The following is a 14070-nucleotide window of genomic DNA, read 5'->3' as shown; positions in this document are numbered from 1 at the left end:
GCAGAGATATGTGATAAACCCGATGTGTTTAAGCCCTGGTGGGAAGCATTTTGCAGCAGAGCTTGGAGTCCCCCATTGAGCATGGAGGGTGCAGGAGACTTGGCCAGGGGAAGAGGGGAGAAGCCCAAGGAGCAGCTTTCAGTATGGCTCGTGGAATGGTTTGGGTTGGAGGTGACATTAAAGCCCATCCCATTCCACCCCCTGCCATGGGCAGGGACACCTTCCACTAGCCCACGTTGCTCCAAGCCCCATCCAACCTGCCTTCTGACACTTCCAGGGATGGATGGCTGCTTCCAGCTGGAAGAGATACCATCTCCTCCCAGACTGCCAGCAAGGGGAAGGTCAGCGGTGTCCGAGCAGCTCTGCCAGGCTGCGGCAGCTCCTCACAGGGTCAGCCCAGCATCGTCCCCTTTGAACGCGTTTCTGCTTTCCCTGCAAACCCCCCGGCCCCTCTCCAGGGGACCCCAACCCCCTGCAGCCCCTGCTCTGCATTTATAGCTGCCACTTGCAGCTCTTTTGTTGTTTTCTGCTGTTCATTTAAAAAAAGGCAGCTGACACCATCTCACTGTCCATGGAAGGGAACTATTTAGGGACACAACCAGTGGGTTTTGGAAAACTTACCATAACGGGAGAGCTGCGGTTCCTTCCAGCCGTGCACCCTCCCTGCTCCTTGCCAGCCAGCTCTGCTCAAGGGGACACTTTAAATGGGATGTTAACAACTCCAAAAAATACCACAAAGCAGTTTCAGAGCAGAATAATTGGGAGTCAGCTGCAGCTGGGGGCTCTTCGTGCTTCCCGAGTGTTGTCCCTCTCAGAGAAGGACGTCACATTCCCGTCATTGGTCTAAGAGTCCTTGGAGCCAGTCGGGGATGTTGAAAGCCAGCTGAGCTGAGGAGCTTGGCAGGGCTGGGATTTGTGGGGAGAAATGGCCTTTTAAGATGCTGGGGCTCTTAACTCATCTGGAGCAGCGCTTTGGAAGAGATTAAGGAGGAGGAGGGAAGGGGCAAGTTCTCCTCTCTGGTCTTGGCTGTGGCCGTGATGGGGGGGTTGTGTTGGCTCTGTGCAGCAGAATGAGAGCTCCTGTATCCCAGAAAATGATAGGGATAAATTGGGGATAGATGGTGAGGAACCCCCTTGATGTCCCCCATCCTCTGCTAAAACCCCTCAGGAGACACCGTGGGTTAGAAGTTCCTGGTTGTGGGGCTGCTGCTCCGCTCTCCCCCTACTGCCCCTTGGAAATTCCTTGCTTGGAATTCTTGGGCTTTTGCTTCTAAATTTAGCCCTTTTGGGGCAGGCTGGGTATGGAGGAGGGTAGATGATAGATAAGGAGGAGGAGAAGCCCTTCTTTCTCCCTCGGTCCATCGTCTAATCAAAGGGAGCCTGACTTTAAAGGCTCCTTGTTCAGCACAGAGCAGACAGGGAACATCCATCATTAAAAATGTTCAAGGGCTTTTGTTCCTCTTTGAAATTGCTGGCAATGACCAGGCTTGGGGCAACCTGGTCTAGTGCAAAGTGGCCCTGCCCACGGAGGTTGGAACAAGAGGGGCTTTAGGTCCCTTCTCACCCTAACCATTCCAGGATTCCATGACTCTAAACACAGCCTTGCTGCTCCTTCCCCTCCTCATCAGCCCGCAGGCACCACAACAAGGACCCAGCTCCAAGGAAAAGGAATTTAAATGCAGGAGATCCTTGGGCTGCTGGGATGTCCCCACCCCAAAATGCAGCATGCAGTAGGAATTGTCTTCTTTTCACGTTCAGCCCCTCTCCCCATTTCCCTCTGAAACTGCACAGATGTTACTGGAGCCAGAGAGGCCTTTGGGGATAAAACAGGGATGTTTTCCTCTTTCTCATGGGTAAGAAAGCAGCTGCTGGGGTATGGCCGTTGTCCTAAAGCAGCTGTAACCAAAAAGCCAAGCCAGCGGGAGGGGGGTGATGTGCCCTGGGGTTCAGCTCTCAAATCTGCACCGCGCGTTTGGGTCGTGGTTTCTTTGGGTCAGGACCTGCTTTTGTCCCCTCTGCCGGACAGCTCCGGGGGCCGTATGGGGCCAGGACACTCTGCAGAAGACTCTGCTGCCGGCTGCGGGTTAGAGGTGCGGCCAGGGAGGCCGGGAGGGGCGGTGGGTGCCCGTGCCCAGGATGCTGCTCTCGGCAGATCGATGCTAATCCCGTTGTCTGTGCTGCAGAGCCGGAACCGCCCCGAGGGCCACGGGCAGGAGCAAGGGGTAAATCGGGGTGGCTCCCGAGGCACCCGAGTCCCTCATTGCTGCCAGCTGATCCTAAAAGAGGGGCAACAAGGGATCCTCAACTTCCACAGTAGGCAGGGAGCTGCTGTTGAGAGAAGGGCTGCTGTTTTTTGTGGTCGGGGTTTGTGCCCGTCCGCAAAACCTCACTAGGAGGGAGGAGAAAAGAGAATTTTCTTACTGAGTCCCTTCCTTCATGAGCTCCGTCCTTTGTGAGCCCCAGCCTTTGCTCCTGGCTCCTCTCCTCACATTTCACTGCTGCTTTTCCCCTCCACGTTTTCAGCCTGCAGGACAAAATCATGCCTGGAGCTTCCGTCCGCCCTTCCACCACAGCTGCCACCCTGTCCACATCCACACCCCGCTGCCGCTGCATTTCCATGGGATCAGACTCTTCCCAAGACGCGGGAAGAAACATTTTCCAGGCTTCTCCCTCCAGATTTCCCCCGTGGAGGATGCAGGTGGATGGGTTTTGCCCGGCCTGATTGAAATTCGGCTCAGCACATCCTGGCTGGCGATCAGTCCTGCCCATCACCGCCCCGAGCCGCGGCAGAGCGGCTGCTCCGTGCTGATACGGCACCGAGCGGCTCCCGAGACCCCGGCCTTGGCACATCGGGCTGGGAACGAGCGAAATCTGCTGGGCTGGGGGAGCTAATTAGTCTAATGGGGGAGAAAATTGCTGCGAGGGGATGGGAATCATCCATCCACTTCTGTGCCCGAGGCAGGCTCGTGGACGCGGGTGGGAGAGGAGCAAATCGCCAGCCCCGGGTCCTGCCATCGATGCACTTTTTAGCCTCGGGCGCATCATTTAACTCCCAGACTCGGCTTTGATAGCCCAAATCAAGGCTGCTTTGGCTTTTTCCTCGTATTCTGCTCATTTTTGTGGCTAGAAGGGCCCGTTGTGTTCAGTAACTTTGACTTCCTGCATTAGACAGGCCATAAAATGCTGCGTGGTGCCGAGCCTTGTTATTAGCATTTATTACTGCGGAGGGAACGGGCTCGGCGAGCGCAGCTCCATGGGTGGGGAGCTTTTTAAAGCAATCACCTACGGCCATGCAACCTGTTATGAAAGCTCTGCATAACCAGGATGGATTTGTTCTGTGGGTAATGAGAGGAAAATCAACGCCTCTTGACAGAGAAGAGCCTGGTGTGTTTGTTCTGGAAATTAGGGGGGTCGGCACAGCTGTTGGAGGTGTTGCCCCCCATCTCAGGTTCTTTTCCTTGTGCAGGTGGGGATGGTGGTGGTTGGCAGCCCAAGGAGCTGTGTTGGCTCTGTGGTGCCTGCCTGGAGCAGGGCTGGCTCCCTGGCTCTCCTTGTGGGCACAGGGAGCCGTGTTGGGATAATTCCTGGGTAGGAAAACGCAGTGCTGAACGCTTGATCGTACCTTTCCCTGATCATCCTCCACTTTCACACCGTGCCCTGGGGACGGTCTGGGCTCAGATCTGCCTCCTCCACCCCTGCTGACCAAGAGAACGCTGATTTTAGCACTGAAAGCTCCAGTCTGGGCAGGATCTCACTGTGTGAGAGGCTTGAAGGGCATAAAATGGGGCCTGCGTGGCCAAAGCCGGAGTGGGATTTGGTTCTGGGTGGAAGGAAAGAGCCAGGAGAAGCCCTGAGGCGGGGGAAGAGCTCAAGATGGGCACTGGAACAGGCGCCCAGGGGGCTGTGGAGTGTCCCTCTCTGGAGACATTCCAAACCCGCCTGGATGTGTTCCTGCACCCCGGCGACCCTGCCTTGGCAGGGGGGTTGGACTGGGAGATCTGCAGAGGGCCCTTCCAAGCCTGACCGACCTTCCCACCCTTCTGTGATTCTGTGAGAGCTGGCAGTGTGATGGGCACAGGGTCAGGGGAGCACAGCTTGGAGGGCAGCTTCGGGAGGGATTAAGGGGCACCATGGTTGCTGGGATGTTCCTGAGGAGCAGAACAGGAGCAGGACGGATTTAGCACAGGAGCCACAGTGCCTTTGGTCTTTATCCTTCTGCTCCCTGTGCCCACCTCTGAGGCTTCTGCCCACCCTGGCCCCTCCCCATCGCTGTCAGCTCTGCCCCTGCAGTCCCTGCACTGCTGGGTGACAGTGCCACCACCTCCAACCACACCTGTACCTGTCACCCATCAACACGACCCCCAAAGTGACGATCTCAAGGGCTTCTGTGGACCAAAACGGTGTGCAAAGGGCTTTGGGGGAGGCTGGAATTTTTGCTACACCTGGGTATTTTTTTCCTCCTTCCTGCACAGTGGAGCCTGGGGAGGAGAAAGGATGAAAGGACCTGAGGAGCTTTGGGGCTGAGTCCAGCCCTGCAGCAGCTCCTGCAGGACCTTACCTGCTGCTGGAGAAAGGCAGTGAAGAGAGAGGGAGAGGTGGAGGGACAACCTGAACTCCTGGGGATGTTCAGACCGGCTTCTCTCCCCTCTGATTTGGTTTAAATTAAGCCATCTGGTCACATTAAATGGTGAATTATCTCAGCTGCTGCTGCTCTCCCTGTGGGAACAGTGGCCAGAGGGGAGGGGGAATGCTGGAGGGCTGCACCCCTGGCCCCCAGGAAAATGTGGATGCCATGGGGATGGGCGACATCTCCCCTTTGGTGTTCCAAGCAAACTGGAGCCGCTCCCCTGGGAAGATCACAGCCCTGCTGCACTGGCCTTGGAGGAGGGCTCAGAGCTGGTCTCAAATCCATCTAATCAAGCCAAGCGTGGTGTCCCCTCCGTGTCTGGTGTCCTTGGGAGTCCTTTTCTGGGCAGCAGCACCAGATCAAGCGATCAGAGCTCTCACGGCGATGCTGCGGCTCGGAGAAAGGGAGGGGGGCACTTTAGCAGGACAGAGGGGCTGGAGCAGCCATGGGGAACGGCAGCCTGAGGCTGGAGCAGGACCTGGATTAGCCAAGGGTGGGATTTTGCTTCACTCCCGCCTGTTTCCCCTTCCTGGTTCTCCAGGGATGTCTTCAGCCTGCCCTGGGTGGGCACCCACGGTCGTGGGGGGGACCCTCTTCTCTTTGGGCAGCTCAGAGGCTGACCCAGACCCTGCTGGGGGTCTCAGCCAGGTCCCCCAGTGTGGGCTGCCAGCCCCTGGTTGAGCTTCACTGCATGGCCTCTGCCCCTGCCACACTGGATGGTCACCTGTGCCAGTGTCATGGAATCCTGGAATGGTTTGGGTTGGAAAGGACCTTAAAGCCCATCCAGTCCCACCCCTGACACGGGCAGGGACACCTCCCACTGTCCCAGGCTGCTCCAAGCCCCGTCCAGCCTGGCCTTGGGCACTGCCAGGGATCCAGGGGCAGCCGCAGCTGCTCTGGGCACCCTGTGCCAGGGCCTCCCCACCCTCACAGGGAAGGATTCCTTCCCAATATCCATGTATTCCTGTCCCCTGACACTTTGAACCCATTCCCCCTTGTCCTGTCCCTCCCTTTCCTGATGAGGGGTCCCTGTCCAGCTTCCCTGTAGCTCCTTCCGATCCTGGAAGGTGCTGCGAGGTCTCCACACAACCTTCTCTTCTCCAGGCTGAACGTTCCCAGCTCTCTCAGCCACACTCCCAGCTGCCACCTCTCCAGCAGTGCAGCACCCGATGCTGTGCCAGCACCCCAAACCCAGCCCTGCACAGCCGGGGAGGACACGGGCGCTCGGTGCTCACTGCCAGCTCCTCGCTGAGACCCCGCTCATCATCACTGCCACGAGCTGTGAGGTCTTTGCTCAGGCCTGTGCCAGGGACATGCCGGCTGGGTGGACACAGGTCACTGTAAACCACCCTGTGCCACCAGTACCCTTTCAGGACCCTTCGTGGGAACAGCAGCACTGAGAGGGAAGGGCTGGGAGGCCAGGGGGAGGGGTGGGAGCCCATTAGTGCTGGGGGAAAGAACTGGGGTGGAAGAAGTGGCTGAGAAGAAAAAGTGACAGGCGGTAGAGGGGGCATTTGGGGCTCCAAAGTGCCTCTGGGTGCTGGTAAAACTTCCCTGGGAGCCCAGGGGAGGGATGGATGCTGGTCCTCAAGGGACAACCTGCCCACTGCAGTGTCCCAGCGGTGTCTGTGTCCCCAGCTCTCCCAGGGCCCTTGGAGAGCTCCTCTGTCCAGCTGTGCAATGGTCACTGTGGCTCTGAGCACGCCGGCCCCACTGACGTGCAAAGGACAACCACTGCACTGGGTTAAAAGTGAGTAGAATCACAGAATGTCCTGAGTGGGAAGGGACCACCAGGACCATCCAGTCCAACCCCTGGCCCTGCACAGACATCCCAAAATCCCACCCTGGGCATCCCTGGCAGCGCTGTCCAAACACTCCTGCAGCTCTGGCAGCCTCGGGGCCGTGCCCATTCCCTGGGGAGCCTGGGCAGTGCCCAGCACCCTCTGGGGGAAGAACCTTTCCCTGCTCTCCAGCCTGACCCTGCCCTGACACAGCTCCAGCCCTTCCCTGGGTCCTGTCCCTGCCACAGCGAGCAGAGCTCGGAGCTGCCCCTCTGCTGCCCCTTGGGAGGATGTTGAAGAACCCAGTGAGGTTTCCCCTCAATCTCTCCTTCTCCAGGCTGAACAGACCAAGTCCCCTCAGCCCCTCCTCATTAGACCCCTGCAGATCCTTCCCCATCCTCGTGGCCTCCATCGGATGCCCTCCAGTGGCTTCACATCTTTTTTATTCTGTGGAGCCCAAAAGTGCCCCAGGACTGGAGGTGAGGCTGCCCCAGAGCAGAGCAGAGCAGGACAATGCCCTCCCTGGCCTGGCCAGTGATGCTGTAAATAGTGACCGAGGCCTCTTCCCTGCTTTCCTCCTTCAGCCCCTCGGCCACTCTGTCTCTCACACTCCTCTCACACCCGCGCTGCTCTGAGCACAGCAGGAGCTGTCACTTGGCTCTGCTCCGGGCCACGTGCCCAGCCCTGGCTCGCAGCAGCTCTGGGTGTCCTGGACCTCCCCCAAGAGCATCTGAAAGCAATCCACCTTCCCAGAGCTCTTGGCAGCCGGGCTGGCTGATCCCAGGGCTCAGCGGGGCTGTCCCAGTGACCATCCTGGCAGTGGGAGGAAGGGGTTAGATCCAGACTGCAGGATGGGGCACTTGACATTCACCTGATAAAATGTTTCCTGAAGCTGTAGGGTCTCCTCTCCATGTCCTGGGTGTCTCCTGGGGTCAGGTTCCCCCTCTGAGGGGCATTTCAGGGCATCTCACCCCATCTGTACCTCCGTTTGTCAGCCTGTAGCTCACGGTTGCTGCCGAGCTCCTGACAGACCAGGATCCTGGATCCATCCCAGATTCATCCCGTGCTGAAATACGGATACAGGAGTCGATGGAGAATCTCCAGGGCTGAACATGCAACAGGACTTTCAAAGGACCCAGCTGAGAAGTTTTACAGTGAGCCACAGTTTCCCATCCTCAGTTCTTCCCTCCCATCTCCCAGCCAGGATTTGGGGAGATATTTTCCAACAAGCAGCCAAATCCTCACAGCAGCTCCAGCCTGCATCTGACTGAGGTGTGAGAAACTCCCTCAGTGCCAAATCCTGAGCATGCAGGCAGAGCCCGGGGGGGAAGGGGCTGCACCAGCTCACCCAGTTTGGTTTGCTGGGAACGCTCTGAGTGTGTCAGTGGTGGTTACCATTATTAGAATCTGATTGTTGGCAGCCCCTACTATGGGGTCATTTTGCACCAAGAAAGATCAGCCAGGTCTCTTAAAGCATTTTGGAGAGATTTGGAGAAAAATAGAAGCTCTGGGTGTCCTCAGGCCTTGGGATTTGCTCCTGTCCCTGTGCTGCTCCACCTGCCTGTGGGACAGTTTGGAGGAGCTTTAATGGAAATCCAGGCTGGACTCTGGTGCATAAACTCACCAGTGAAGCCCCAGGGCTGCTCATCCAGCACGGTGCAGATGCAGGTTAAAATCCTGCCCTGGGCTAGGGGAGCTCCCTGGGAGGCAGGGCCTCATCAGGGCCTCATTCCCTCCCTGGGATCCCCATTTTCTGGTTTATGATGGGCTCTTGTCTTAATTTTCTGTGGGATCCTGTTGAGTCAACACTTCATGAGGCTCGGAGATGCCTGAGCAGCCAAAAAAAAGGCTAAAGGTGGGTTGCAGGTAAGGAAATTTGGGAGGGAAGGTAGAGATGGAAAGCCATGGAGAAGAAGCCAGGAGCAGAGGAGCATTCCCCCTTTCCTGGTGGAAGCCGGCAGGCGATCCTGCTTCTTCCCACTCAACCCATCCGGAGGAGCCAGAGCAAACCCCCACGGACACCTGAGAAATGCCCAAAGCAAACGGGTCAGCATGAGGGGGAGGCTGCTGTGGCAGGATGAAACTCAGGGCTGGGAATTCATCACCTGTGAAAAGAACGGATGGGAAGGGCGAGGGGCAGAGCTGGAAGGGCAAATCCCGCCCGCGGGGAAGATGAATGAGCCAATGGCTCGAGACGAATGACAGCTTCTCAAGGACATCAGCGGGGGCAGGAGACCGGGGTGGGGATGAAAGGGTTAAACCAATGAACTGGTTTCTCCTCAGCACCAGCCTGGGGTGTTGCAGCGGTTTGTATTCCTCCCCGGCAGCGTTTCGGTGCGCTAACCCGTGTGTGCACACACACCGCCCTTCCCCCGAGGGCTGCCTTGGAAAATAACCTCTTCCATCTGCGGGCCCTTATTAGCTCCAGGGACGGGTGATTTTCCACAGGTGTCAGATGAGAAAATTGAGATGTAAAGCAGAGAAACAGCTTGGCCCAAGGTGGAAAATAAATTGGGTTTGGGGCTCTGGCTGGACCCACCATTTTCTCACGGCAAGCTGGGATGTGCCTTTGCCTTTGAGCAGGAGCTGGTCCCACGGATCAGGACTGGGAGTAGATCTCATCCTGGCCATGTAGGTTCAACCTAATTTAAGATTACCGAGGTTCTGAAAGCCCCGTTTGGTGCCTGGGTGAGGCTGCAGAGGGGAATATTCCACCCTGGGTGCTCCTGACTGCTGATTAGCAGCACCCTGAAGCCGGAGGGGGGCCGGACCCTGCTGCGCTCTGCCCTGGGCCAGCCCTGTTGCTATTCTTGCTCAGACCCGTCTGCTCTTTTTTGGGCTGTTTTTTGTCCTCAGCCAGTCAGGCACCCCATCTCCCAGACAGGAGAGATGAAAATGAGCTCTCGTCCTCTCTGGAGGAGAAGATCAGGGAGAGACACGGAGAAAAAGTGAGGGAAATTAAGCAGAAATAGCTTCAGGGGTCATTTAAAAATATCCCCACGACTGCCTTAAATATATATTTAGCAAGAATTCATAGTCCATGGCTGAAGGAGCTCCAGGCACCGAATGTACAGAGTGGTTTTTGATAAAGACCCACAGGATTTATCACAGCTTAGAGGGGAAGAAGGAGGAATGGAGATGGGATGGAGATGAGGGAGATCCCGGGGGCAGGAGGAGGCTGCAGGGTTGCTCAGCCACCCTCCCGTGCCTGTGAACTGCCCCCACACTGCATAAAGCCACAAGTTGAGCTCTTTGGGTCTCTAAAACAAAGTCCTTTTCCATCAGGATCTCCCAGCAGCCAAATCCAGGTGTCCTGCTGATGGGGTAGGACTGGCATCCAACCTGTGGAGACCCTGTGGATCCCACCAGCCTGCCTGGGGCAGGTTTGTGGTGACACCACCCTGTTCTTCACGGCTCTCCTTTGGGAGTAACCGTTCCTGGTGCCTCTGCCTGGAGAAGGACAGCCTGGCTTGGGTCCTCGTCCCCATGGAGGCTGGGAGTGGGTGAGGAGGTGTTGGACTGAGCCCAGCCCTTCTGGGAGTGAGCTGCTGATGGACCAACAGAGGGATGGAAAAGCATGGAATTAAATCCATAACACAATGTCCATGAGGAGACACAAGGGGCAGGTACAGTCCCATGGGATGAGGAGTATGGAGCCACCACGGGGATGAAGCTTGGTGGGTATGAAGCACCAGGGTGGCCTGGAGTGACACCGTGCGGGATTGAGATCCCAAAGTGTTTCCCAGCCCCCTGGAAATGAGAAGATTCCCTTGTTCCTCCGAGCATCCTGGGCTAAAACCCCCTCTGAGGAGCAGCCCTCACTGCCCAGGTCTGCCTAGGAGCCGTGCCACCAGCCAGCACCATGAATTATTCACGGCTCCTCCATAGGATGGAGGATCCCCTTACACCTGGAGAAGGGTCTCCTTGAGCAGCACAGCCTTGCCCAGCGCTGTCGGCTTGGAAACACAAGGTCTTGAGGGAATTCAACTCGCACGTTCCTTCCCCAGGTCCAGCACTGCTCCAACGGCAAAGTCAGGCAAGGTTTTGACTTTGGGGCCCCGACTGAAGGTTGGTGGGTGTCTCCTTACAGACCTACAGGCCTTATTGATTGTCTCCTGCCCGAGTTCCCTCCCCATCCAGGCTGGAACTGTTCCCCTCGAGCTGACAAATGGAGCTGCCAGCCTCTGATTTATTTTAATTGCCATTTTTCCCTTCTCCTGGTGACATAAAGACATGATGAATCCATGCTGGAGCGCCAGACATGGGATGTGCTGGGGCCTTGGTTGGGGCATTGCCCATTCCTACATATGGAAAACCTGCTCCCTGAAACCCCCCAGTGTGGGGAAACTGAGGCACTGGAGCTGGTTAGGAGGAGGTGGAAAATTGTTTGCAGGTGAGTGGGATGAGAAACCAGTTTTGGGCTGCCTGTGCATCACAGGAGATGGGAAGGGCAGTTAACAAGGAAAAATCCTGGAGTTTTGTGGTGAGCATGTGCGTCCTCAGAGCTGAGGGGTTTCAGGCACCTTCTCTGGGCTCTCACCCGTGCCCTGGGGTGAAGTATCTCAGCACAACCCCTTTTGCACTTGGGAAGGTGTTGGAGAGGAAGGAAGATGTCAGGAGGATCTGGTCTGTTCTCCTCCAGGGCTGCAGGCAGGGCCCTGAAGGGACAGGGACAGGGACAGGGACAGGGACGGACGAGCTGTTTGGCATGACATGCTCCACTCCCCCCGTGGCTGGAGCCTGTCACAGGGAAGAGCTGCCAGACGTGACACACACCACCCGGAAGACAAAGGGAGATGGGGATGATCCTTAAGAGGTGTGGAAGAGAGGTGCGAGGTGCCTGTGGCTGGCTGGCACATGGAGCTGTCTCCTGGGGCCATCTCCTTCGTCTCTCTGTGCGAGTGCCGGGTGCTCCACAGGCTCCTGCCCAGCACCTCCCTTCCCGGCAGCTTGTGCGAACTGTTGGAAAATGTCTTTTGCCGCAGGCTGTGTCCTTGTTCCTCCCCGCTGGGACACAGGGAAGGGCACAGGTCTCAGGGCTGGTCTCGCTGTCTGGCTCCTCGGAGCATCCTTAGCGCTGCCTCTCCCTCCCGGAGCAAGTGCCACTTGTCCTGCAAACACGTCACACGCAGCGGTGACGTTACAGCTCAGCAGGGCTGGGGGGGTCTCCCCCATTTTCCCTCCCTCTCCCTATCCAAGGAGAATCCTTTACCAAAGGCAGCCAAGAGCCCTGGCTGGGATGGAGTCTCTGGTGTTTGGGTCGTTTTGGGGACTTGTGGTTATGTGATGTCCCCCCTCCAGAGCTGCCACCTGTTTGGTGTCTGCCCAGCAAGCCCCAGCTCATCCGTCATTCCTGGCCGTGTCACCGTGTGGTGACATGGAAATGGCTCCAGCGTTTAAAGGCGCCTGCCTGCCGGGATCGCTGCGGGAGCACAGATGGGCTGAGTCCTTCTGGGCCCTGCTGCTCCTCCCGAGCACGGAAAGGAACCGAGGCACGGAGTGGTGATGGACCAGATCCCTGCCTCTCGGTGGAAGAGTCTCTGGGGGAGCAGGAAGTAAATTTGGGCTCCTCTGAGCACAGGTAACGCTTGGAAGGCAAAGGCAGCAGCTTGCAGGGGGCAGATGGACCGGAGACAGAGCAGAGCCAAAGCGCCTGGAGCCCATGGATGTGTGCAGCCTCCCAGGGCTCCGCTTGGCTTCCTCGGGCTGCACCCCCGCAGGAGGAGCCGCAGAGCTCTGCCACGAGGCGTCGGCGTTGGGCACCCAAAATCAGGTGGCTCCATCCTGTACAGACATCACTGTCCTGAGTGGGGCCATCCTCAGCGAGTCCCTGGGAGGGAAATGGGACCAAGAGCACGGGGGGTCCCTGGGTGCCCAAAGCTCTGGAATTACGGATTCATGCCCGTGCACCAGGTCTCCTCAGGACAGAGGGCTTTAGGGAAGGATGTGGCCCTGCAATGCAATCCCTGATCCTGCCTTAATTCTGTCTGTAGTTTGGGGGTTTATTCTTTCCTCTCCATTAATCTCTGAATATTAGGTGGAAAGCGAACAATTACCGGGCTAATGGCTCCATAAATTCCTTCATTACTTATTAAACTCGAGCCCTCCCCACGCAGCGGAGGAAAAGAGACGAAATGGAGAAGAAAAGGGAGCGGAGGGGGGTGAGGAGCCAGGGCAGAGGGTCTCGGGCTGGGCTGCGGCGGCGGGGCCGGATCAGACCCGGTAATTCACGGGCTGTCGTTGCCCTCTGCCGGCAGCGGGACGGGCAGGGGCTGCCTGCCCGGCTCTTCCCTGTTCTTCCCTGCTCTGCCCTCCCTGCTCTGCGGGCAGAGCCCCGGCAGCCCCGGGGACACGAAGCTGGGGAGCCGCGGGGTGTCTGGCGCTGCTGGTGCTGAGGCTGCTCCGCAGAAGTCGCTGCTTGGGGACCCAAAGCTGTCCCCAAAGCTCTCGGGGACGATGCTGAGCAGAGCTCACGCCAGCATGAGCTTGGCTTCAGGAGCGGCTGCCTCCATCGCACGCTGCCAGGCAGCGAGCGCCGGGCACGGCTCTCCCGGCTGCGGGGAGGAATCTGCTCTCTCCCGGCTCCTCCCCGGCATCCCGCAGGGTGGATGTTCTCCAGTTCCTTTTTTGCTGGCCAAGGCGAGGTCTGGGCCACTGCGGGGATCGCAGCCACCATTCCAGGGGAAGATTCGCCTCGGCTCCGGGTCGGAGAGCACGGCAGCTCTGCTCCCGGGAGGGCTCTTGTGGCCTCGCTTAAGTGGAGCTAATGGATTTCCACGTCTCCAACAGCCAGCTGGGATACGAGCACATCTCCTGGAAGAAAGGCAGCTCGTCTGAATGCAAAACTGCAAACAGGCAGATGCCTCCCCAGCAGAGGGGCTTGCAAGCCTGCCTGGATCAGTGGGATTGGAGCGGGAGCTCTGGGATCCATCCAAGGAGCCCACTGCATCTCCTCCGCCATCGGACCCACCTGCTCCTCTGTGATCTGCTCCAGCTGGCTTTGGAAAGGAAAACACACAGTTAAACCCCAAGAGAACGTTTTGGGGTTTTTTTTGCAGGAAGCGGCCAATTTCTGTGGTTCTGCAGCACCCAAGTGTCCTGTGGGATGAGCCCAGCTCTGCAGAGGGACGTGGATGGCCCAGTCCCAGGGACAGCAGGTGTAATTAGATGTTTAGATCTAGGCCAGGGGCTCAAGGGCCATCTGGCACCTGAATTATTCATACACTTTTAACTAAGCACAGGCAGAGCAGAGCACAGCGCTCCTTCTCCAGCCTGGGCCCAGGGGAAGATTCCTGCTTGTGCCAGATGGTTTTTCACGGCCTGACAAAGCCTGATCCTCTCCAGACCTCCCTCCCAGTGCTGCCGAGCAGAGATCTGTACAGATCCACAGAGATCCACATCGCCAGCAGATGATGTGGAGGTGGAAAAATCCATGAGGAAAAGAGTCTCCCCTTGGAAGGAGCAGGTCAGGAGGAGTGAAATCAGATTAAATGTCTATCAGGAGGACCCGTTCCTGCGGTGATATGGCCCAGTGCTCCCCCTCAAGGTGTCTTTTACCCTGTGACTCATCTGCTGAGGAATTTTAATCCCTGTCTTTCTCTCCCAACCCCAGGCACCATTGGGAAGAGGAGAGGACTTGGGAGACAGAAGTCTCTATCACTT

This window comes from Corvus cornix, chromosome 26, assembly GCF_000738735.6.
Source record: "Corvus cornix cornix isolate S_Up_H32 chromosome 26, ASM73873v5, whole genome shotgun sequence".
Classification (NCBI taxonomy): domain Eukaryota; kingdom Metazoa; phylum Chordata; class Aves; order Passeriformes; family Corvidae; genus Corvus; species Corvus cornix.
This window is presented reverse-complemented; position numbering follows the sequence as displayed.